The sequence below is a fragment of the Serinus canaria genome, chromosome 4 (genome assembly GCF_022539315.1).
Source record: "Serinus canaria isolate serCan28SL12 chromosome 4, serCan2020, whole genome shotgun sequence".
In the NCBI taxonomy this organism is placed as follows: domain Eukaryota; kingdom Metazoa; phylum Chordata; class Aves; order Passeriformes; family Fringillidae; genus Serinus; species Serinus canaria.
The window spans coordinates 56570354-56596179 of NC_066317.1; the positions used below are offsets into that span (position 1 = coordinate 56570354).

The following is a 25826-nucleotide window of genomic DNA, read 5'->3' on the forward strand; positions in this document are numbered from 1 at the left end:
AATTGTGAATGACACACTAGAACAGTTTTCATGTTATGTCCTTAGGTCAGCATAAACCCATCACCTCTAACAAAAAGGCTGCAAAAAATGCAGCTGCCTGAATTGTGTCATCTGGCCTCTGCCCACTGTAGCAATTGTCATTCTGCTAGACTTAAAAGCCAAGGAAAGTCATATATATATAAAGTTTTTCTAGGTGACATCAGTGGCTCTTATAGGAAGAAGAAAACCCCTTTGAGTTCATCAAAGCTGCATAAACTATGTGCTAGCTACAAACAGCTCAAAGGACAGCCTTTCAAATACTCTATAAAATACTGCTTCCATTGGCACACTTTTAACAAAACAATCATGATTTCTTAATACAGATGTGTCTCATTATTATTCAAAACCTAGTTTGTTTATTTATCTGTTTTAACCTCAGACCATCAGATTGTCCAGGCCCCTGTTTTGCTCCTCATGTGTAGCCAGCTGTACACAGCGGTGTGACTGGTGGCTGCATGCCACAGCCACAGTGCTGGCTGGGTTACAGGGTGGTGACACTGACACTGCCTGTCAGGGTGGCTTTCCCTCTCCTCCTCCTCCTGTGCCTGCCAGCACAGAGCTCCCCTCTCTGTGCTGAGCTCTCCTACCAGGAGCCCAAAGGTCAAAATCTGTCCTGCTCCCAGGAAACCAAGGGTCTTCCAAAAGACCCTTTCCCCCTTTGTTCCCTGTCTATTGGGCTGGGATTCCCCTGTGCTTTTTGCATCACTTGCTAGACATGAGGCTGAAGGCAAGGGGAAAGGACAGATCCAGCAGCAGGTGAAGGAAGCCCAGGAGCAGCCAGGGCCACCTTGGTGCACTTCTGTTCCTCCAGAACTTCTGTTCCTCCATGCCCATATGGGACAGAAAAAGGCACCTGTCCAGAAGGCTGGAATGTTAGCAGGAAGGTGGCAATGAGAAGGCTTGTTCCCTCTGTGGGATGCTGTAGCTGGCTGTGTTAAAAGGTGGTTAGGAAGAGTCCTTAAATGGAAATCTCAGACATGGAACTTGCTTTTCCTGCCAGAAATCTGGCTGAAGTAGAGTGTTTTTTGTGGAGAATGTTGAAGTTGTGGTGAGCCCAGATGTCATAGTCACTTCTCCCTGTTTGGAGTCTGTCTTCAGCCCTTGGCAGGGATGCTGTAGGCCAGCAGTTACAGAGGAAGAACCTGTTGGAAGACCACAGGATGTAGGGCATAGCCCCAAGCCTCATGTACTGTCCCTGCCTTCCCTTCAGCTGTGGGCTTCTGAAGAGGAGTTCTCTCTTCTAAGCCCTGGAAACTGAGCTGCTGTGCAGATGGTACCACTTGTACAGAAGAAATCCCAGCCAAAATAGCCTCCTCTCCAGAGACCCTTGGCTGTGGAGAGGGGCAGCAATGACTCACCCTTGACTATTAGCAAGTATAGTGGGTTTGGCAAAAAAAGGGATCCCATTACCCAGAGGGGTTGTTCTGGTTTGGAGTTTGATCTTAGAGCTGTGGGCTTTCTTTTTTCTACAATTCTTTAAACCTTCCATGTTTCTGCCTTGTCGATGTGTGCTGCAGGCCCAAAAGCAGAAGGAGCTGGGAGCTGCTGGGGCAGCCAAGGTCTGTGTGCACTGGGTGGCACAGACACAGCACTGCTGCTGCTGCTTCCTCAGTCCAAATGGTCAGTAGCTCAGCTTGCCTTTGGAATCTGAGAGGGAAAAGTGAGTGTAGCAAGAGGTTGTGCAAGTCTCCCTGGGGTAAGCAAATGGGGAGTTTGTGCTCTTGCCTGCAGGAATGCCTGTGTTCCAAGATGAGCAGCAGACAGGCTTATCCCAGGAGCAGCAGGACGTGGCTGAGGCTCCTCAGCCTTCTCACCTGCAATGGCAGCTAAAATCACAGTGGGCAGGGGCCAGATGGAGGCTTTGTGCTGCATCCCTCTTGCCCATGAACTTGCACCGTGTCCCAGACACAGCAGCCAGCTCAGGAATGCTGGGGTCTCTGTCTGACTGTGGCATGCCTGTTTACCCTCCTGCTCTAGTCTAAATAGCAGGAAAAGGCCAAGGGCACGTGAAGTCTGATAAGACCATTTGAAGAGTTACCAGTGCTATTCTTTCCATGAAAACAACAGACATTTTTTGAAGGGCATCTGTTCCCTTCATTGCTTGCCTCTTGCTATCCTGTCTGGTCTTTATCCTGTTGGATAACACAGCTCCAGTGTAACAGGGGATTTCATTGCTCGTGGTCTTCCCTCATTCTGATTTACTTTTATCTCAGGCTAAAGCTTGTAAACCTTTGACTCCTGTTTACAAATAGACAGACTGGATAATATTAGCAAATATAAACAGTCCTCTCCATGAAAATCCTATTTTAAACACAGATTTTATAAAGACCAATTTTATCTCTACCATCTGTTGCTAGTTAAAATTCCAATTGTTTTTTCTTAAAAAGGATTTGGATAGTAAGCATGAGATACATTAAAACTAGTATAAACTGTAGCATTTTATTAGGAGTTTAGAAAAGACTCTAAGAGAGACCTGGGTTATCTGCAGCCTTGAAATAGTGCTGAAAAAGCAATGGTGCTTTCAGTTCTCATAGGTGATTTTTTTCCTTTTCTTTTAAACTCCACGATACATTTTTCTAACATTTATGCTCAAACTTGTATTTGTTTATCTTCAAATAATTTGTTAGATGAATGCCAGATCCTTAGTTGACATTTTAATTAATCTAGAATCAGTCAGTTTATTTTTATTTGGCCCAAGCTGGAATAAGGAGTTATATAAACTAAGGATACAGTCAGTCAGTCACTGCAAAAACCTGTGTACCAGTTTACAATGTAACTATCCCACTTCAGTTTGTTGTTGCCATCCTGTCTGTCTGCTGGGGCTCCCTTAGTTTGTAGATTTGCCACTTCCATGAGCTGTTTAACCCATCTGGCACTGCATCAAATCATCAGCATTCTTTGCTATCCAGTACTGCTGTGCAGGGGAAAGTGAGAGCCAGAAGGGAAAGGGAAGGCTTCCCTGTGGTAGATGGCTGACCAAGGCACAGTGCAATGTAATTCCTGTAATTCCTGAGCTCCTTGGCCCCAGCAGGATCAGTGTTTGAGCTCTGGGCTTTGCAGGGCTGCAGGCACTCATTCCCCCACTGCCCCTCTGCAGGTGTGGCCACCTTGGGCAGGAGATCTCAGGTGGCAACTTCACAAAGCACCTCATCAGGATTCACCAGATGTATTTGTCAAAAGTTTAGTATTCTGGCAGGGCTGATGCATCATCCTTTCCTTTTGACCACTTTGCAACTGGGGCAGGTGAAAACGATTTTTATCCATTGCCATTGTCTGCTGGGTGAATGGGAGCCAAAGAGCTAAAAGCATCCAGATGGGTGCTTGTGCTGGTCTAATTAAATCAGTTTTGAAACATCTCTTTAGGCTGTGGACAGATGTTCTGTTTGTAGAGAGCTGTGCCAGATGAAGATTACAAGCCACGCTGCTGGAGGTGATTGCCCTTGCAGCTCTGCTGGCACAGGAATCCCAGATCCTCTTCAGCTTCCACAGGGTGCTGTGAGACATGCACTCAGGGGTGGTGACAGGAGAGGTCACTACCTGCCTGCCCACGCTGGCCTCCTGGGCACAGTCAGCTCTGCTGAGTGCTCCAAATGCATCTCATGGGCTCTGTCAGTCAAAATTAGTCCAGTGGGAACAACAGAGCTCTTGTGGCTCTGGTTCATTGTGTCTGTCGGGGAGTGGGGAGCCCTAACTAGCCAGGGCACAGTGTGGGAGCACAGGGACAGGCTGGGGTTGGCACAGCTGGATCTGGGGAGGCCATCTGTTTGCAGCTTTCCTGGGCTGGGCTGGGAGCAGGAACCTGTCCCAGTGCTGGTCATGGTGCGTGGCCTCTGGGTGAGGAGCTTTGGGGAATGGCAGGGACTCGATGTCTTTGGACTGCTCATTTACCAAGGTCTTGGCATTGGCTTGAGCTAGGGCCCTGGGGATGCTGAAGGATTGTCAAAGGCAGTCCAATCCAAACACGGAAGCTTTTCTCCTCAAGCTATTATATTCTCACCAAATGCGTTAATGTGTGTACAGACAAAGTATGAAACAATGTTGACCAAGTCTGGTGAGTCTTAGCTTCACTGGGCCAAAACTCTCTCAGCAGATAGTATTGGACTTTCTATGTAACACAAAGGTCAACTGTGGGAAATAAACACATTTTGTTTATTGCTTTTTGTAGCTTAAACTCAATCTGCATTAAGAACTATCATATTTCTTCTCATGACTACTCTCAGTTAGAATGTGTTAGGTTTAAAGCAACTTAAATCCCTTACAAAATGTGTCTTCCACTAAAATGTAGGAAAAATGTCACTATTGCTTATGGTGCTGTCTGGCTTTCCTTAACTTTGAGAGGCACTTTTTAATTAAGCATACAGGGTGCAGTCCTTCCCCACTGCCCTTGCTAGAGAATTATTTCTTTTGATTGTGCTTTTAAAGATCATGGCTATATGCAGAAATCAGTCCCTATCCCCTTTTTTGAGAAGTTAATCAGAATGATGGCTGAAAATAACCCCAGATCTAGGTCCCATCCCTGAGGTCCTCTCTGAGAGTTGCTTGTCCTCCCTGAAGGTGTCCAGCCTAGTGGAGCAGCCACCTCCCTTCTCCAAGGTACCTTGGTTGTGTCCTTCTCCTCAGGAAACAAATTAGTAATATTCTGGGTATATTGGTTGCTTCCTCAGTCCCCACAGTTTCCTTCCCACTCTCCAAGCATGAAGAAAGTGTTCCTTATTCCACAGACACACAGCATTTACATAAGCTGAGAGCAGTCCCAAGAATATCCATTTATTTCTCTCTTTTTTCAGAGCACTTCTTGCTGTAGCTTTCCAGAGGTTTAGCAGCTCACAGCCATCCAAATGAAACAGCAGCAACAGGAGCAGCAAAAGCAAAAGAGGCACAAGCAGCCCTGAGTGGGCAGGGGCTGTCAGAGCAGGAGCAGGATTTGCTGTGGCACTGGTGCTGGGTGGCACACTGGGGCAGAGTCTGGCATTTGATTTTCAGCAACCACTAGATGGCACAAAAAATGCTGCTGTAGCATCAGCTTGTTCCTGGAAAATTGCTGAAGCGTCAGGCTCTTGCTGCAGTTAAAGGGGATTCTTATGTCCCTTTAATTCAGAGACACATTTTAATGTTTCTCTTAGATGCCAGAATATATTGGTTGGAGTCATCCTGTTGAGTGGAAATTAATCTTAACAGCAAAATCCAGCTTCAACTATCAAGCACTGCTGGAGTCAGTGCCATTCACAGGTGGAGAGTAGCACAGCAGAAGCTGAGGTGAGGGGAGGTTGCTCTGCTAATTGCATTACAGGGCCAGGCACTAAGAAAAATCATCAGCTCTTGTCCTAGGGCTGATAACAATTTTCTTTTTAGCTTTGGGCAAATCACATAATCCTCCTCATTTCTCTATTTCCATATGGAGGGCAATGATTTCCTGCCCTGCAGTGATACCAGAGGAGTTAATTAATACTCATAAAGCACAAGCAGAGAGAAGAAAAGCACTTACAACTATTGTAAGCTACTTGCAAGGGAGAGATGTCCTGCTCTGTCCATCCTGCACTGTCCTGCCATTGCTGAGACACTGTGATGGTTTTAATATGATGATAGAGCATGGATAAATATGAAACATAATGAAAGAAATACTTAGTTTTTATTGTTATTGTGTTTGCATGGTAATTAATAATGGAAATTTCACATTGAGTGAAAACAGCCTCGCTGCTGCTCTCAAAGCCCTCTGAGACAAAGAAAGAGCCTGATGCAGAGGGATGGTGGCTGGCATGACCTGGCCCCACCCACAGTCCAGCTTGCCTCCAGCTGAGGGAAGGAATCTTTGGTGCAATCTGTGGTTCAGTTGTTAATTCAATTAACAACTCCTAGTTAATTAAAGCTCCTAGTGACCAATGTGCTTTGCAGCCACTGTGAAAGGTGACCAGCTCTGTGAAAGGAGCTGCTGCTACACTTCTCAGTACAAGAGACATGTGCAGCTCCTGAAGCAGGTCCAGAGGAAGGAAACAAAGATGCTGAAGGGACTGGAGCATCTCTCTTCTGAGGACAGGCTGAGGGAGCTGGGCCTATTCAGCCTGAGAAGAGACGACTGGGAGGGGAGCTCATCCATGTGTGTCGGTATCTGAAGGGAGGGTGGCAGGAGGATGGAGCCAGGCTCTGCTCAGTGCTGCCAAGCAATAGGACAAGAGGCAATGAGCAGAAATTGATGCCCAGGAAGTTCCACGTGAATGTGAGGAAGAATTGCTGTACTGTCAAAGTGACCAAGTGCCAGAACAGATTGCCCAGAGCAGTTGTGGAATCTCCTTCTCAAAGCAGCCTGGACACAACCCTGAATAATGTGCTCTAGGGAATCCTGGTTAAGCAGAGGGGTTGGACCCTTCCAGCCTTACCCATTCTGAGATTCTGTAACATCTCTTGTACATCCTCAGGATCAAGCCCTTTGGTGATTTTACCACTGAAATATGCAATCCATGCATAATGCATATGCATAATGGCTTCTCATAGCCCAGGCCATAAACTAAGACATTTTTGAAAACTATTAGGAGCTAAGTGAAAAGCATAAGATTCCATTGTAAATCATAAGCAACTGGGAAAATCTCACCACAGCAGTTGGTATGACTGCTTGTGAGGTAACATATTTCCTTTTCTCTTTATTGAGTGTAATGGATATGGATCTAGGAGGGACAAAGGATTTTACAGAGTATACAGGGAACTACTTTTCATCATTTACAATGAAAGGGTTTAAAGGTTCAGATAAGGACAGTACTGAAAAAAGAGAATTTGGCATGATGTCCCTGAGAAAACAAAGAACAATTATATTCAAGCATACTTCATGCACTGATTTCACTGCCAATGAAAAGAGACTGACCGTGTCTTCCCATAATCAGAGGGTATTTATGGCATAAATGTAATTTTTGGTTTATCTGAAACTGAGTTTTATCAGCTGTCCTTTAGCAAACTGAGAAATCAGGCTGTGAATGAGAGAGACATGAAAACTGTCAGACCAATACAAACCCAACAAAACAAATGGTTTCTGATTGGACTTGAAGAAAGCTGAGAAAAACTATTTTTATATAAAAAAAAGGAGACACTGAAGGGCTGTAACTGCAGTGCTAAACTGATTTCTAATCACTCACAAGAGTATTGTCTTTGTTTTTCCAGTGATAAATTTAGTTTTTCCGCTTGTCCCAACTGCACATTTCAGTGATGATCTTGGAGATTTTTCAGTTTCCATTAATGATTTTAAACAGTAAATAAAGTGATCTTGGCAACCTGTGGGAGAGTGAATGCAGCAGATAGAAGATGTTTTAGGTGGAAGGGTTTATCTGTTTTCTCTCTGAAGCCATGCTGTGCCCAGGTGATGCGAGCACCGCACAGCCTCAGGAGCATCCAGGACTCCTTCACACAGACCAGCAGATAGGAGATGTTTCATTAGCTTGTTTCCTGGCTGTGCTCCTGCTGTGGTGCCCCTGTGCCTGGGTCTCCCTGGCTGAGGTTCATTACCCTGTGTAAAGCAGGGGCTGGGTGGCAGCCCCTGTCCCCTGTAGTGACGAGCCTGCTGTGTGTGTGCCAGCTCAGCAGACCCAGCCCGTGCTGTACAACCTGCCAGCCCAAGGCAGGACACATCTGCAGTGCTCATACACCAGGAGAATGCTGAGAAGGCCCTTGGGTCTCCTGTAGGAGCCTGCTGTGGTAGAGGAGATGTGGCAGGAGGGAGACAAGGAGCAAGAACAGGCTGGTGCTGCCTCGAGGGCTATTGCATGGTCCCTTCAGGAGTGGAATGAGTGCAGGCATTTGATTGTGCTGCCATTTAATTATCCCCAGAGCTGAATACCCTGCCATGGAAAAAAGTATCTTGAGTTCCAGCTTTGAATGTTAGCATTATAATCATAATCCTTTGGGACCCATGGCTTGCCCTCCCTCAAAGCCAAGTCTTGCTCCCACTCACCAAGTGAGTACAGTGCTCTCCTTCTGGCCAGAGGCTGCTTGAGGCAGTTAACCATCATGGGAACCTGCAGAAAGTGTTTTATTATCCTAAAAACCCCCTTTTATATAGGAAATACATAACAAACCCAACCAACTTCTAGCTCTTAGCACCATTTTCTCCCAAATAACTAGCCTTCAGATACTCAGATTTTTTAATATACTGAAATCTTGGTATGTTGCTACTCCTCTAAATGGATCAAGATGTATCTCAAACAATAATAAAGCAATAGTAAATTATAGATATTTTAGTTTAAAAAAAATTATCAAGATGGGATTGAAAGTTAGAGAAATTAAATGAAAGGGAAGAAAGGCACCATAAAGAAGCACAAGCACTTGACAAACAACTATTAGACTTGAGAGATGTCCTTATTCTTGCTGCTCAGGGAATGGACTTATTTTTCCCACGAAGAACATTCACAATACCTTATTTAGTAATATTTCAAGAAGCTTTTTTAGCATCTGGCATTGAGTGCAGTTGTTGCAATGCTCTGGCAGCTTGCTACACTGTAAAGCTAACATATTAGCATATTACAGAGATGAGAATAAATTGGAGAAGACTCATGAAATCTTCAGTGCAAGGTGCAGCTCCTGTTACATGGAGAATTCATGCTGTAATGCTATTCTTCTGCTTTCTACTCCTGTGAGAGCACAGGCACTTTTTCTATTTTTTTTCTTTTAAGGTGAAAGGGTCATCAACTTCAAGTACATTTTACATTTTGCAATGCATCACTAAGTGGGGGTAGTGATGGGAATCAAGTGATACATGGGCACTGTTGTGGTTTGTAGGATTATGCAAACTATAAGGACAGAATCTGGCTTGGATCAGATGTGCAGTATTTTATGAATCATCTTTAATGGCATGAGTAGAATTGGATAGAGCCTAATAATAGACCTAGAACATTTTTCTATTTGAGTTTGCTACAGAAATTGCTATGCAACTGATCTTTAAGTGAAACAGTTTTCCTTAACAGTTTTTAAATACCATCCTGGATGGTGTTAACAAGGTCAGTACTGAGATCCAATAATTATTATCAACATTTCTTATAACAGGCTAAAATATCTTTTCATAAAGGAGATGGATAAAATGAATTTGGTTCATGGCATAATTTTTGGGTGTTATAAATTATTTTTCCTTCAAAACTCTACTTGAAATGAGAACTCTACATGTTTTCAAATACAATAATACATTCTGGAGCTAAAAAGGCAAGACTCAGAAAGTCTAAGCTGACAGCAAAACACTACGACAAATAAAATGAGAGGTGTGGAATACTTCACAAAGTTCACTACAGACTTTGCAATTGCTTCCCATTCTTATGGCCGAGGTGTACAGTGAATACAGCAATAATCACAGAAGATCAAAAGAGAGTGTATGGAAGTAGTGAAGCAAGAAAATGCATTTCTAAATAGTGCTCGTTGTTATTGAACTCTTAATCAGCATTCAGATAGGTTTAAACACACTGCATATATTGTCCATGTCCATTGGGATGTGATATAAAATCAGCGGACTCAACTGTGTTCTCATTAGCACTGGTGCAAAGGAAATCATCAGACTAGATCATGGTCATTTCCAGTTTTTCAAGGAGTAACCAAATAGAAATTGGTCCATGTTCCTTGATTCTCTCTTATACTCCTTGGAATAAGAACTAGTCATAAATAAATCAAAAATATCATGCCCACTGCATCTTCTCCATTTTTTAGTAGGACAAAAAATAACACCACAATGTTTTTCCCTTATGTACCTTCTTAGTAGACCACCTGTCAGTGTGAGAACTACAGAGTACTACCAGCCTCAAGGATTCTAGGAAAAATTAAGCTGGTGGGTCTGGGGAGCACAGGAAGCATAACTCTGAAATCCAAAGATATCTGCAACCCAAAGGAATGCCTGGGGGTGTGGGAAGTGACACAAAAGTGTTTGATCATGGTCAGCTTGAAAGTAAGGCTTGTGAAAGATGTGAAATGAAAAGCAGCTCTCATTGGAGGCCTCCAGGGGCCAGGAACTGGGGTAAATGAAGTGGCAGAAGCAGGAACTATTGTTCAGAATTACAAAAACCAAGTCCTATCCTGGCCAAGCCCCATTGGTCTGTCTCCAAGTTCTGCTGTCCAACTTGCACCTTGCTGCATTTTTAGTGTGACAATGCATACAAAAAGAGCAGGCTGGGGATAGCTAAACTCTCCTTCTCCCCACCAGTGAATCACTCAGGAATCTGATGTACAAGTGGTTAATTTAGCTTATTTCACAGTAAACACTCAGCCTTCATTGGGCATCCATGGAGCAGACTCACCATTGCCCCACTGCATGGGTGGCCATGCAGTGGTGCCCAGGAAGAATGTGGTGGGCAAGACACACAGGAGGGAAAGCACAGTCCAGATGTGAATCAGACCCTGCAGAACCAGCATGCCCAAACAGCTGCAGGCAGTCATGGACCTTTTTGCCATGGATTTCATTGCCATGGATCTGCTCCACAGTCAGCAACTGGTAATGGCAAAGCAAAGATGCTGTTAAAGCCCAGACCGGGTAGAGGAGCTTTGCATTCCTGAATGATTGAATCAAAAAGCAGAGCATAAGCCCCATAGGCAACAAGCCTGGCACAAGGTTTATTTTTACAGTGTGAATTAAAGCACTGGAATGTCCTGAATTAATTCCAAAAGAGTTAACACTCTCACACCTCGCAGCCTGGCCAGGCACCCAGTGCTGTGGGTACAGGCTGTATCCTCGTTTTCCTTATATTTCAGTTACCAAAACACATATCTTTCTAGTCTTTTTGAGCTCAGCATTCTTTTGGAGCCTTCTTCAATTATTGTTCCCATACCTCTTACTTCTCCTTCCCTTTCCTTGTCTATTCCTGTTCCTAGAAACTTTCCCTTCTCCACTGTGCCTGTGACCCACTGCCACCCAGCTCATGGCACTGACTGGGCCCAGCCTGCTGCAAGTGGGTTCATAGGAGCCCAGATGAACAATTTCTTCTTCCAGTCTTCATCCCTTGGCTGTTCACTTGGGGAAGCATTGCCTTGCACTACCTTCAGAGGCAGACACTGTTTTTATTGCTCAGAGCAGAGCTAAGCAGAGAAAGACACGAGAGAAGACGTTGTACTGACAAAAGGCAGCACTGCTGTCAGCTTCCTGCTATAAGCTCCCTGGAAGAGTTCAGAGAAAGTGGGAAATGTTTGTGGAAACAAAACTTATTTACTACCATCTGCTTTTAGCTTATCTTCTAAAAAATGTGCTCTTTAACCAAGACTCACTTTAACCAAGACTCCACTGCTGAGCAACCAAAGTCACCTCTTCTCATGCAGCTTTTGAAACTTTTGCAAGATGTTAGGACAGATCATGCTGTATTTTATACTGGATTTTCTTATACTCCTTTCTGATGAAAAAACTAAGAGGCCACTACTGGAAAAACTCCTTAAGTTTTATGACTTTTCCAAGACCTGCTGTCACAGTATTCATTTTTTTCCAGTCAACACCACTTTGGCAAGTGAACAGATTAAGACAAATCCTGCTGCCCTGTAGACATCCTCATTTCTTCTTTATCCCATATGTTTTCTCAAAAATGTTCCAGTTCTTTTTCTAAAATTGATTTTGCATCTCCAGCCTAGTCAGGGACTTTTAACAACTTCTATTTGATGAGACAAGATGGTTGAAGAAGGAAAGAAGTATTTGTTCAGGAACCAAGACAAAAACTGAAACAGCTGACTCAAGGGCACAGAGGAGCTTCCTGACAATGAAAAGCTGGAAAATGGGTACTCACTCTGTAGCTGTACCATAAAACATTTCCTTTGTTCAGAGAAGCAATAAAGCATCACAACCATGAACTCATCATAACCTCAGTTTAAATTTTAAATGTAAATCTTTTAAAGGAAGCATCTTCTTTAACCCTTCACTAACCACGGGCACAGTTTGCCTCTCATAAGTAAGCAAGAATTGACATTTTTGTAGTTTGTCTGAGAACCCATTACTCAGCTGCATAACCCCATCTCAGCCACCACCACAGATCTGCAGCAAGCAGGCAAATTTATTCATTAGATTTATCCTATGTTTATTAACAGCCCAGCTCAGAAAAAGAGTCAGTGACAAAAACCATCTGGAATAAACATAATGGAAAACAAACAATGTAATATATTCCGTCACTCCAGCCTAATTGCACTGGTTGGTGCAAATGCAAGTGACAATTTACAAGCCAAATTCTTATTAAAGGGAAAAATGAGCTGTGCAGGGAAGCACAAATCAAAGTAACTAATCAACACAGGCAACACATTCAGGGATTTAAGAGCCAAGGTACGGCAGTCTTTTATTCCTCTTTGTTTTCAATTTGGGAAACCTGCTGTGATGTTGCAGTACATTATACATTATATATCTACTTATGCAACACTGGGGAGAAGCATGCCTCTGACTGTTGTCAGAAGCACCAGCTACATGCTGTCATTTTTCCCCAGCTACAGCCTGTGACTTTTGTGTCTAAACAGTTCTTTTCCTATCACTTAAACTGGGAGCAACCACACTGTCTGAGGCACCAGTTTTCTTTTAACATATGATAAAAACTTTTAGCATTTAATAAAAAATTGGAATTAAAGATAAGGTTAGAAAAAGTTTGAGTTAGCTAAAAGCGATGCCAGTTTGATCTAAAAAAGTTGTTATTGAGTGAATTGGTCCAGCAAGAGAAAAAGGAAATTCCCTTCCATGAAAGAATCTGAACAACATATGGCTGCTGTCCATGACCCGTTTCAGCTTTGAAGCTGGAACTGACTCATTAGATGCATCTGGTGTCCCCAGGGAAGCAAGAGAAAACCCTGGCAGCAATAAAGAGAAGATGGTAAAAGCCATCTGAAGCAGAAATCAGCCAAACATCCTGTCTGCACTGGAGCATCATCTTCAAGAATGACTTTAGGCACCTGCATGAAAACTGAGCCCTCAAAGACATAACACTGCTACACTATGTAGCACACTGTTAATTTGGGGAAAGTACTCCCATGACCTGGAAAATGCCAGCTCAGAGCAACAGGGAAAACATTTAAGACCTCATTACAACAAGGGGCAACCATCTGGCATTGCAGTGAAATAAGTATGAGTAAATATGCCCACAGCCTTGACTGCAGAAGTGTGGGTCATAACTTCCATAAATGTAGCAAGATATGATTTATAAAGTCCTGCATGGAACAACTCTCTCAGTGATGAGATGCTGAAGTTTTTTTTCAGTCTTTTTGTGAGATAAAAAAGTGAGGATGGGCTTCACTGAAGGCAAAAGATGTCAAAAGACCCACATGCTGCTTTATCTGCCACAAGGAGCAAGACCAAAGTCATCACCACCCCATTGCACCCCTGGATGTGAAAGTCCAGGCACCTCTCTGGACTTTCACATCCTTCCCTTGTCTGCAAGAAGCCAGGGTCCTTCTACTTTGGAAGGATCCACTTTGGATCCTTCCAGGGCCTTTTCATTTTGGAAATGCCCCTGTAGCTCAAAGAGACATTTTCTTGGAAACAGCATTTACCAATGAGAAGACATTTCATTCAACTGATATTTTCCTGGAACAGGGTCTAGTGCTCTGTTTCAGGGTCCAGTGGGCCCTGAAACACAGCTTGACCATAAGGTAGCCTTACTCTGAATAAGAAGGCTGATAATGTGCAAAATTTTGTCATAGTTCATGCCTATGAAAAAATGTCCATATATTAGTTTCTGCACGTGTTGTTTTCAGAAAGAAATGGGTGACATTTGAAGAGGTGATGTCTTAGATATGTCCACAACGGGGTGTTTCTTTATTTAAGTGCAAAGTCAGAGAAATACACCCCTGAGAATTCTAAAATTTCAGTACTTGAGAAAAGTAAAAAAAAATATTGCCAGCTAGCTGTACATCCATCTCCCCAGAGCATCATTTCATCTTATTACATGCAAATCAAGATGACATAGCTGTTACTGACTAATTTCAAATATGATATTTAAAGCATAAATGCACTGTTGGGATGGTCTTTGGCAACACTTTCCAGACATCTCTGCATGCTGTTGACCTGAAACTGTAATTTTTTTCAACTAGGAAGATAATCATGAGGATGGCTTTTCTCATCATGCACTGAGTTCATGTCTATTATTAAAAAATATTGTATCTGACCTGTCAAACCCCACAAGTATTGTGTTTATTTATGTCTCTCATCTTCTAACTTCTATCATTTAAGCAGAAATCCAGAAGTTGTAGTTGTTTTTTCTCTCATTTCCCCTTAAGTGACAGGAATTTAACTAATGTTCAAAAGTGGGTATAAATAAAAGATGACTCCACATATGTAGATTAAAAAATTCGAGGTGTATGTGGTATCTGGCAATAGTTATAATGATAAAATATTTTAATTGTCAGATAATATGGATTCTTACTCTCTTGTTCTATGACCACTGATGGCCAGTCTGACCAGAGAACAGTTCCTGAACATTTTCCTTCTTGAACAAAAATTGCCATGGATAGAGAGCCTTTTCTCTAAGGAGAAGAACACAGCCATGATATGGTCTGGTCAACACAATAGTAATATAAGTTTCCAAATCTTAAGCTTTGCAAGTGGGGATTATTCTGCCCACCTGGGATGCTCAGACATTCATTTTGTTGCTCTCTTGTACCTTGACGGATTTGTGTAATCCCGCAGGATTCCCTTTTTCCTCTGAGGGAGGCCATGCTGATGACTGTGCATGTAGGTGGGAGGCTGTTCATGCACTGAGGCAGTGATCTGGGCATGCTGGCTGTGCCTTGTAGCTGCAACCATGGGAAACTGAGTCTGGCTCCTGATTGCCACCAAAAAACCCCCAAACACTCCCAATGCTTTCTTTTGGATCCCTGCACCGTCACCTTTGCCCACATGTTCCACCACATCCCTTTGGTGCTGTCAAGGATCTGAACTACCAATAAGTTCCAAAATCAATTTGTGGTGAGCACTGACATTTTTCTCAGTGTTTCAAAAGGACTTCACAGGGACAAGGTAGCTGAGATACTGAGCTATCTCAGGGAGCAATCTATCAACAACCCCTCAAGGCAGAAACTACTTGCTAGAGCATCAGCTGATAAACAAAAACAGAGATGACCTTCAAAGAAAAAATTGGTTTACTTATCACTTGTTCTGCCTCAACATTATTTTAGAAAAAGCTGGATGCAGATCTTGCATGATTGTAATTGCAGATTTCAGGAAATAACTTGAAAGCCACAGAGGAAACCTTACAAATAAAACAGAATTAATTCTCTCTGGAATATGAATGTGGGCAGATTTCCCTCCCCTTTCTCCTTCACTCTTTTCCCCAGCTACATTTAAGATATCAAGTTTATAAGTTACCTCACTGAAGCTCAGAAATGGGCAGTCACTCAAAACAAAGTTGCATGAGCAAACATCAGTTGACAACAAAGGATGATGGCATTTTTTCCTGCAGGTTCACAGCAAGGAGTCCATGTTCCCATTGCAGCCCTCCATTGCAGCAGCTCGCTCAGAGCAGCTTCCAGACTTGCTTTCCATCGGCAGCCTGGAATGTCCCTGCACTGCTTCCTTCCCTTCCAAGAGCTTTTCCACCACAGGCACCACAGTACTGGCAACTGCTCTCACTCTCCACACTGCTCATCTGGAGATATTTTGCTACTTATGGTCCTTTGTGGTCAGTTTTGCTGCTTATCTGGTACAACACCCAGACTGAGAGCTTTCTAGCAGGTTTGGAAGGTTGTTTTTTTTTTTTTAATCTCTGAACCTATGGCAAAGCTGCAGGCCCACAGCACCATGGAAAGGATTAACAGCTGTTTTCTTTCCTTCTTTACAAAGAACCTGTTTATCTGTGGTGGCCATGGACGGACACATATTTCCAGAATTCAGGAAAATGACCTTCAGTTTACTGCATCTTCACAGACTTTTAGTAAGTTCTCAGTTCCACAGTCATTGAGTCATGCCCCAGCTCTTTAAGCCTGAGAGGTGGTTGGCAAAATAAATATGTATGTGCTGAAGTGTTGTACCAGAGAGTAAGGGATAGAAGGGCTTCACAGAGAGAAAAAGGGCTTGAGATAGACCCCAGAGAAGCCCAAGTCTACCACACATCAGGCTGTAACCTCTTTATATGGCAAGGATTTATTTGGGAGAGCCACCCTCTGAGTTATGCTGCTGTCAAGTAGCAAAATACTGCCTCTGGTTTTTGAAGTATTTCAACATTTCCAATCCTTAAATAATTAGAATTGTCAGAAAGAAAGACAGTCCATCAATCAGAAGCTTTCACAACTCCTTCTCATTTGTATGCAGATTCCTAAACCTGGGAACCTGATATTGTCAAATAATATACTAAAATAGAACACCTCAATAATTTTCCTTTTTCTCCTTTTTTTTTTTTTTTAACTCTACAGTTTTTTTATAGAAAAGAGATCTTAAAGCTTTCAAAGTGGAACTGGAGGAAATGTTCTCTTTTGTCAAGCTACTGGATTTGTCAGTCTACAGTTGTTTTGGGAAATGACCTGTCCCAGAAGATGTCTGGCTCTGGAAACCACCAGGAAATGCATAACATTAGGCAGTAATTAAGTGCAAAGCAGTAATTAAAGTATCCCTTAGCCTTGGGCATCAGATTTCAAGGGTCAAAAGCCTTCATGCTTTGCTTACATGTGGTGACTTCTCCTGTACCTGCAGAGATGGGGATTAGCCACTGCAATCCAAACACATGGACAGCTGGGATCACCAGCTGTGCTGGGGCATTCTGCCCCATCAGGCCCCTTCTCCATCCCAAACCTTCTCTACTCCACAGAGGCTGGACAGCAGCCACGGTGCTGGGGAGGAAGGAGAGGCTTTGAAGCAAACCTGCATTCTGGAAGAGCCTGGCATTAGGACATTCTGCATCCTGAAGAAGGGAGAAAGGAAAAGGTTTCAAGAAGAATTGGAGAAAGAGGGAAAAAAGAGAGGGAAAGAGCAAGTCCTGCATCGCCACTGAGATTTTCTAGCAGCCCCTCAGCACCAGGAACCCTTCAACCATCCCATTCCTTCTCAGAGAGGGAGGCAAAAGCTCCAAAGCTTGGTTGAACTGAGGCATTTCTCTTTTTCCCAGCCAGGCTGGTGCACTAGGTATAAGCACTGATAACATCTCTTATGTCAATACAATTAATAAAGCCTTTGACAATATGTGCAATAAAGTGCAAGAAGTTGATCTTAAGATCAACTAAGTAAAGTTTAAACAGTTTGCATGTCACAGGTTGTCTCAGGTGATTTCTTTAACAAACAAACTCTTCCGGATTGAAAATCAGGCAGAGAGGGAGAAAAGAACTTTCTGGAGCAGTAAATTAAGATCCAATAGCAAACCATTTGGTTGAAATCTGTTTTTATGATTTCTTTTCTTTCAAAGAAAATGAGTTATTTTCTTATTTCAGATCTCTTCTTTCTATTTGTGTTCCCAAATTTATTCCTGGTTTCAGATCTTATGTTCTTAGATTCTCCACTCATCAAATTTCATAGCTGTATCTTCTGAAAATGAAAGTTTAGAGTAAGAAAGATCAAAAGATTTTGTTCAGTTGTTTCCATAGGCACTGTATTATTTCCTCTGGGAAACTGTGCAAGAGGAAGCTTTAGGCCTGCTCACAGGATACAGCAGAGTGAAAATGCAATTCACAACCGGGGAAGCTCCTTTGGCTCTTTTTGTTGCTTGTTCTCTTTGAGCTCACATCAGATTAAAGCATTTCACAGTTTGTTTCAAGGTTGAAAACACAAGCTGAATAATTAGATGAAAATATCTCATAACAAATAATCCTGAAAAATATGTGGTTTATTATTTATTGGTTTGTGAGCTAGGAAGAGACATCCAGCATCCAGACATGGATACTTTTCATTTAGTGCATCAGTTCTGCATAACAAGATAGAGTGCATTCCTCACATAAAATATACACAAAGTATTTAAAGATGTTCAAATTCAAAGCTAGAACCATCTGCTTCTCTCTGACATCTGTTGCTTCAAAGCAAAGGACTATATGAAAGGTTCAGAAAGCTTTAGAACTCAAAAGATGCATTTGCTGAGAGAACACATGAATTTATGAATATACATAAATTCAAAAACTATAATATAAACTGCTGTTTTCTCCCCGCAGTGTGGTTGCACCAGCTAGGTGTTAGAGAGTTTTGTATTGCAAAGAAAACAGCTCCTACCCATCTCTGTGCTGAAAATTAAACTTTTTCTCATTCTCCAACTCTCTTGAAAAGCAACATCTTCTTCCATCATTGGAGGTTTGACTTTCACACCATTCACCTCTGACTTGCTCCTGCCAGTGCACCTTCAAGGTGTGATCCTAATTACCCTGAAAACTTCTTTCTGCAAGGCCTTTCCCCGTGCTTGCTTAGGGAGGTGAGTCCCCAGCCTCCCTGGAAGCAGCAAGCTGCATCCCCCAGCCCAGCAGGTCTGTTCATTCCCTTGCTGTTCTGGCAGCCAGGTCTGACTGCCAGGCTGACAGCAAGGGGGGCCTTCCCATGGCCTTCCAAGACTTGTGGGCATCTCCCTTAATTGGCATTGCCCTTCTCCCTGGGCAGGTCCTGCCCTGCCAAGGAAATGAAGGGCAAGAGGAGGGCTGGGAGATGCGGCAAAGGTATTTCTTTAGGGCAGCATCCATGTTCCTCGGAGCACCTGATGCAAGAGGTGATTGCAGTGGCATTTCTGCAATAATTCCAGTTGGGCTGGGTACCTGTGGGTATGTGACAGGGTTGAAGGGTGGGAGGGCAGGGTTTGCACTGTGTGGGTTGGAGGGCAGGGTTTCCACCTTTCAGACATGTGGGCCTGGAGGAAAGGGCCTGTTAAAAGTTATTGGGAACTGGGAAAATGTGTGAGCCAAATAGAATGTGCAAAGTCATAGGAATCAGATGCTTTCTGGATAAGGAATGCAGAGGAACTAGAGATTCTCTGAACAGGAAGACACTGAAATTTCTGAGTGAAGTTTCTGTCTCAGGGTACTACCACCTGTCTAAGTGAATCTAATATAGCTTCCATTTATTTATCACCATGCCTACATTTTGGCAGCAATCAAAATGGCAGGGAGGACTTCACAGAGAAGAAGAGAAATTTGGCATTTCAAAAGCTGTCTGCCAGGCCTATTGACACCAAAAAGTATATGAACTACATAGAAGACAAGGAAATATTTCATGACTTTAAGTTACATTGTGAAGCTCAGAGAAAGGCGATCCATCCCCTACCATAAGCTCCAGATAACCACAGAGAAAGTGGCAAATTTAAATATAGGCATGAACATAAAGTTACATTTTATAAAGCAATCAAAATATTTCTTCTGTTATTTAATGTTCCTCTTACTCACATAATCTGTGACTCCTTGAACCTCACTATAAAGCACATAAAATTTCACAAGACCACAAGTTCAACATGAGGGTTACACACCACTTTTGGGTTCACTGACAACACTTTATAAACTACTTTTATGCTCTTTGTTTTCACAGCCTTTTCATTTCCCTGCCAACTTCTCATTATCCTTGAAACAAAAGAAATCCGAGAAATCAGAAAGGTCTCTGTGCTGATCACAAACGGAGAACAGAAATTATTCAGAAACAGAATGAAAAAGTGATCAGAAAAGCAAACAGAGCCTGCCTGAGGCACTACAGATTCTGCTCTTTACAAGACTTGCAAGCAAAACAAGGTAAGATATTTAATTATTGTGCCGACATACATGCATTATTCAAAGAGACAGCAGGATAGCAACATTACTAGTATTAGGAAATTCATCTAAAATTTATATTATCTCAGTGTTTTTATGAGACAAGAGAATATACAAAGTTTGTTTCAGCAAAATAAAGCCCTTTACTTACATGGCTTGCAAAAGTTTGCAGCAGCTGGAGCCTCTGGCTCGCACTTTGTGCAAATATTGTCCCTTGTTGAAAGCCTCCTAACTCTGACACTGGAGACAGCACATAGCTCACCAGTGCTTTGGCTTGATAAATCCTTTAAAAATGCTCTCAGATGTTTCTTTATCCGTGGTGCGCACTGACAGCAGACTGCAAAAGCAGAAAGCAGCTCTGGTGCTACGAAGAAAGAGTTCCCTCTCTGCTGAATCCAAAGCAGAGGAGTCCTTGACCTCAACAACCAGAATAGCTCTCCTGTATCTGCTGGCTCTTCGCTGGATGCATACTTGAGCAGTAACATAAGAGCGAGCGCGGGAGCGCAGGAGCTGTGCCATGTGTGCTCTGCGCCGGGGGCACGAGAGCAGTGCTGCTAGCACAGCACAGCAGAGCCCAAGCACAGGGCTGCCTTCTGGCCTTTCGTTTGTTCACATATTTTAAAAATAAAGCAAAGATGACAGGCCTCTCTATTTCAGTTCGTGGGTCCCAAGTGGCAGCACTCTCAAGCTCTGTCCCCTCTGCTGAGGTTCCTTGTGTTTCACATGAGGCTGCTGCTGGCTTTCTATTCCAAACCTCAATTTTCTGAGAATCTCTCTGTATCCCAGCCAGGAAATGTAACCCAGACTAAAGTTCAGCATTTTGGATATCATAAATTCTATTAATTACCTGAAAGCAAAACGAGTGGTTTCCAGTTTTTTTTTTTCTCCTTCAAAAGAAAGATCTTAAGTAGTAGTTAAAAGTAGTAGTTTACTACTTTTTTTTCCCCTCTATTTCTTCCCTTTTCTCTACTTAAGCTTACTAAATTTATAAAACCAAGCACAGTTTTTGCAACAAGTCCTCGTCCTCGGTGAAGCAACTAGTGAGACAAAGAAGAGAAGTAAAAAGGTATTATAACTGAAAATAGGTAAATTCAAGGTTTCAGGAAAAAAAATTCCCTGTTCCATTTTAAAATTACATCTTCAAGACTAAAGACAGTAGTTTAAACATAATCATATAATTCTCAGGCACTAAGGACAGGGGTTTTATGGAGAAGATGAAAAAAAGCTGTATTAAGAGCAGCAAAGATAAGAAAGGAAATCAAAGTCCTCATTCATTCCATTGTATCCAGTTTCAAAAGAGGAAAAAAAGAAAAATAAGCTTACAGTGCAGAATCAAACTTTAAAATATTGTAAATTCAATTTTCGTGGCTTTATGAAACGTAAAGATAAAAGAAACAAACAAAAAAGCCCTCAAAACTTTTAACAAGCATTTCTAGATGAAGGAAATAATAGTTTTTAATGAAGAATGATCAATCTCTTTTTTTATTCTCTTGTGTGAACAATGAACTTGAAAAAATTCCCTACACATTTTGTATGTGTGTTATCAATGTTTTTCTTGAACCTGAAGACTTGAGTTCAGCTTCTATTGGGTTTTTTTTTGCAACTTTATTATGACACTAAAACACAAGTATAACTTCAAAGTTGTTTATTAGTAATTAAATTGTCTTTCTGCACTGTAGCTGACTAGTAGCAGTGATATATTTTGTTGAATGAGAGAGACCTCAGTTTCAATTTAGTTTCCATTTATACCCATTTCCTTTGTTGAAAACTGAAACAATAAGTCCACAGTAAATTAATTTTGCCTCTTTTCAGCTCTTCCCGTTGTTTTCACTTTTCCTTTCTCCACTAACAGTGTCAAAATACGAGGCACTATCAAACCATAGATCTTGAATTTCAAAATATTTGCTGTTTTGGTTGTTTTTTTAAATTTAAATACATGTTTGATATCTACTGCTCTGTTACTCAGCCATTCTGGGGTGAGCCTGTTGTCAGCTGCCACACTGGACCTCTTCCCCCACTTCTAAACCATCAGCGAGGGCGCGTCTTCTCTCTCTGTCCCAGCTCATCTTTTCTATTTTTAGAGAATAGCTGGCATTTTTGACTTTCAGCCTTGTTTTATGATGTTGGAGGCCCTGTGACCTGGTGTGTAGGAGCAAGGCTTGGCACGGAGCCTGCTCGCACACGCCCAGGTTGCAGGCAGCAGTCCCGCGAGAGGGGCGTATCAGGATCCTCTCCAGCTTTCTGTCCGTAACTGCAAGAGGCTAAACTTCAAAAACTGCCTGGGACCCATGACCTGCTGCTCTCTGAAGTGTTCTGAGACAAGCAGAATGTATACCTAACTTCTGAGGGCTGAACTGAGCTCAATTCAGTAGGGACATCTAAACCGCAGTACTAATTTGAGTGCCATTTAATTACTCCCAGGCATGACTTGGTTTCTGCTCCAGGGATTCGGCTTTTGACTAAGGAAGCAACAAGCCATTGGGCAGAGCACTTGCAGCCCCCAGGGCTGGATGATGTCATTTATCCCCAGCCCAATTCAGCCACACCACGACTGTGTAAGCACTGAGAGCCTCTGGGTGCTCCATTCTACCGTGGCCCTGTGCAATGTTGCCTCACAACTGGAGGCAGCTGCTCACTGCAAAGGTCATTTGCCTTACTGGATGTTATTGTGTGTGCATTCACAGATGTTCATGCAGAGTTAAGAAAACAGTTCCCAACATAAGAGTCACAGTTACAACTGCAACAGTGACCGTGACCATGGAAGCCTGGCCATGGCCCCCTGAGCTGTAACACAGATAGAAAGTGCAGGACTTAAAGGGTGAAGTCTGTGTCATGGTCAACCACATCAAAAACATGGGAATATTATTTCTTTCTTTTTTTTCCCCCCGGGGAAACGTAGATCCTTATATATAAATTAGTGTCTTATGTTTTTCATTTATCTTTCCACCCAAGAGATGGGTTGGGCTGTGCTGCCTGCAGGCTGGGAGCACTGATCAGACTTTGAAAATTGTCTCATTTTACTCACTGTTTTAACCCCCCCCCCAAAAAAAAAAAAAATATATATATATATATATCCCAGTAGGTATTATTTGCAATGTCAGTGTACAGGGCTTTTACAAAGTCCACGCTTTGTTACTTCATGAGAGATGCCACATAGACAGTCCATAGGAACCACAAGGCTTAATTTTGCTATTTCATGTAAAGGCTGAGCAAGAAGGACTGAAACACTGATGCAGGGGTGATGTAAGATGAAATGGCAGGTAAATGTGAACTAGAGAGCATATTCCCCAATGTGGTAAACCTTCATTACCTTTAGGTAGCTAACCTGGAGATGAACCTGCCATTGCTTGGCTCCATGGAGGCCCAGTTTTACCTAAAGCCACCTATACTCTTCTAGGATGAGCCTAGGGCCTCAAGTACCAAAGTGCTTTTGGTGGAGGCATCAATGTGCCCTGAATTGCTTCAGTCCACAGCTTGATCACTCCCTGATGGAGGCAGGCTGTGTCCTGCAGCACTACTTTGTCCATGTGCACTCTGATCCCCAGTGGCCCAAAGGGATGTGTTTGCAGAGGTGCAGCATTAGAACAGAGTCACAGGGGTAATTTGGGATGGAAATTTTGAGTTCATCTCATCCAACATCTGCTAAAAGCAGGTCCAATTGGCTGGCAGCCATCTCTTCAGTGATCACTCTATTATTCAGAGTTTTCCATTCCATACAGCACACCTGACCCCCATTACTCCCAAGAGCAAGATGTGATTATGATCCAGAGGGATTTTGCATCTTTTATCCCTGGTAATTACAATCTTGTGGTTATTGCCATAGCTGATCACCCAGTTATTTGATTCTACTTATGTGGCATGGAAGCCAAAACATTGGGTCTCATTTTACAGATGTGGACCTAGGGCACAAGGATGATATTTGCCAGAGATTACAGTCTGATTGCAGAGTAAGAAACTGAGTGGTCATCTCTCAGGGCTGCCATCCTATTTGCTGTCAGCTCTCTGTGCATTCCTGCTATTAGTTATTAAAAGCCACCTTGCTGTTACAGATCATTTTTTGAAGCAAGGGTCAAAGTAACATGGCACTTATGAGATGCCAGCTATGTAATGGGTTCCAGTGCTGAGGCTAAAAGTGGGGGGAAATGAAAAATGCCAACACTGCTGCTGTACATGTGGTAGGCAGCTGTACTAGGGATCATCAAATGAATGATTCTCCTCAGAAAGCAGCCCTTCTGACAGCCTAAAATAGGATCCAAATTAAAAAAATCTGGTTCTGGAAATGAGGAAAGCTCCCCATGGTCTTTATTGCTGTCAGTGAAAATTCATATCATAATGATCAAAAACTGTATGAAGGTGAGTATTGCTGTAACTTGTTTAAATTGAAGGCCTAGAAAAATATACTTAAGACACCTGCAATCAATTTCAATTTTGAAATTCAGTTCATACATAAGGAGGGCTTGGGAAGAATTGAAAGGCAAGATAGTATTTTCTTGAAAGACAGGAATGTTTATATTTAAATGAGTGGCTCATAAGCATGGCCCTCATAATTTGATCTCATGTCTAGATTTTGGTGAGTAATGCTATTTTATACCTGGTCCCACCATGGTTAAATACATATACATATGTATGTATGTATGTATGTATGTATGTATGTATAGATAGATAGATAGATAGATAGATAGATAGATAGATAGATAGATAGATAGATAGATAGATAGATAGATAGATAGATAGATAGATAGATAGATAGATAGATAGATGGCATGTAGCTGGGAAATGATAGATCACTTCTGTGAAAAACAAAAAAAAATATAATATGGGCCACAGATGTATGCTAGACTAGTTCTGCTTCCTGAGGGTTCCAGTTAAGCTCCTTTGCAACCCTTATGTGGATGTCCCACACTGCCAGCCCCCATTCTAGACACTCTGCTGCATTCCTGCTGGGGCCTGCCAGGCCAGCCAAATTAGGATTGCAGCAATTTCTCACTTGAGGCAAGATGCTAATGACACTAACTCATGTGGTCTCAGCTAGGGTAAAGACTAGGGAAAATGGGCAAGGCCACAAGATCTGCAAATTCCTGTTGATGCTTCAAACTCCACATCAAAAAAGGGAAGAATTCTGACTTTTTAGTTTGTAATTTATTTTAATATGTCATTAAAATGTAAAAGGCAAATCTCCTTTTTAAACCTGCAATGTGTAATACCTTGCCCATATAACTTCTGTCTTGAAATCTGAACAGCCAGATCTTGAGCTGATATGCAGCCATACTGCTGCACTGATTGCAAAGGCAGCATAATCAGTTTGCAGCAGCAGAAGTTGAAGTTCTGGCTCAAAACTGTGTGAAAGAATATATATATTCCCTTTGTGGTCACATTGGTGCCACTGGAAAATGACTGAGGATCTGACAGCCATCATGGCTTTATATCCACATCAAAGCTTATCCTTAGGCCTTGAACATACCCCAGGGGGCCTGAACATTTGTTTTTGAATGCTTCACTGAGCTGTATAATTTAGGAACATCAACAACATATAACATTAAAACCCATCAAAAGAAACTCTCACGCTCAGATATAAATGTCCTGAGCCTGCACTCATGTGATCTTCCATCTGAGGGTCAGAAAGGATTTTTTATTAAACTGCCTTTCCTCTCAGAGGTCAGACAACATGGATGAATCCTGGAGATGTTTTAAGTCAAGGACATTCTTCCATTGTGGAATGTATCTTCAGCCAAAAGCAAAACCTAATCCAAGTACTGCTACTTCATCAGAGGTAGGAAGGCAAAATAAACTCCTCAGGAATTAGAGAGCAGGCTTTCTATCAGTAGCTTGTGTCACTTTCCCATCAAAAATCTGCTGCTCATGTACCTTGAACATGATTGCAAAACAATATGTTTAATCTTCTGACAGTTTAAGAAAATGGTCCTTTATGCACACATCAAGTCTCCCATAAGTTAAATCTATATCCCTTTCTTCCCTATAACCTTGGAAAAAAACCAAGCAGAAATAAAAATCAAGGCTCCAGAATATCATGTACAAGATATATCTGGAAATTTGAAACAACTTTACTCATTCAAATTCATCACTTTTCATCAGGTCTGGAGTGAGGCTGAGGCTATTTCAGACCAAGCTATCGAAAACATCAAAGTAAAATGTTCTTTTCTTGCAATGAGCTGCAATTAATTTCCTTC

General features: G+C 42.3%; 1 protein-coding gene across 2 annotated transcripts in view; it reads right to left on the reverse strand.

Moving 5' to 3' along the window:
* LOC103824290 (complement C1q tumor necrosis factor-related protein 7) overlaps window positions 1–25826 on the reverse strand; it is a 395389-nt gene that overhangs the window by 360666 nt on the left and 8897 nt on the right. Inside the window, exon 1 of one of the 2 annotated variants that reach the window (XM_050973476.1) lies at window positions 19790–20288. The exons of the other annotated variant lie outside the window; for it this stretch is intronic. The gene's annotated coding sequence lies outside the window, so the exon portion shown is untranslated. Of the gene's footprint in view, window positions 1–19789; window positions 20289–25826 lie in introns of those variants that run through there. 2 annotated transcript variants of the gene reach the window in all.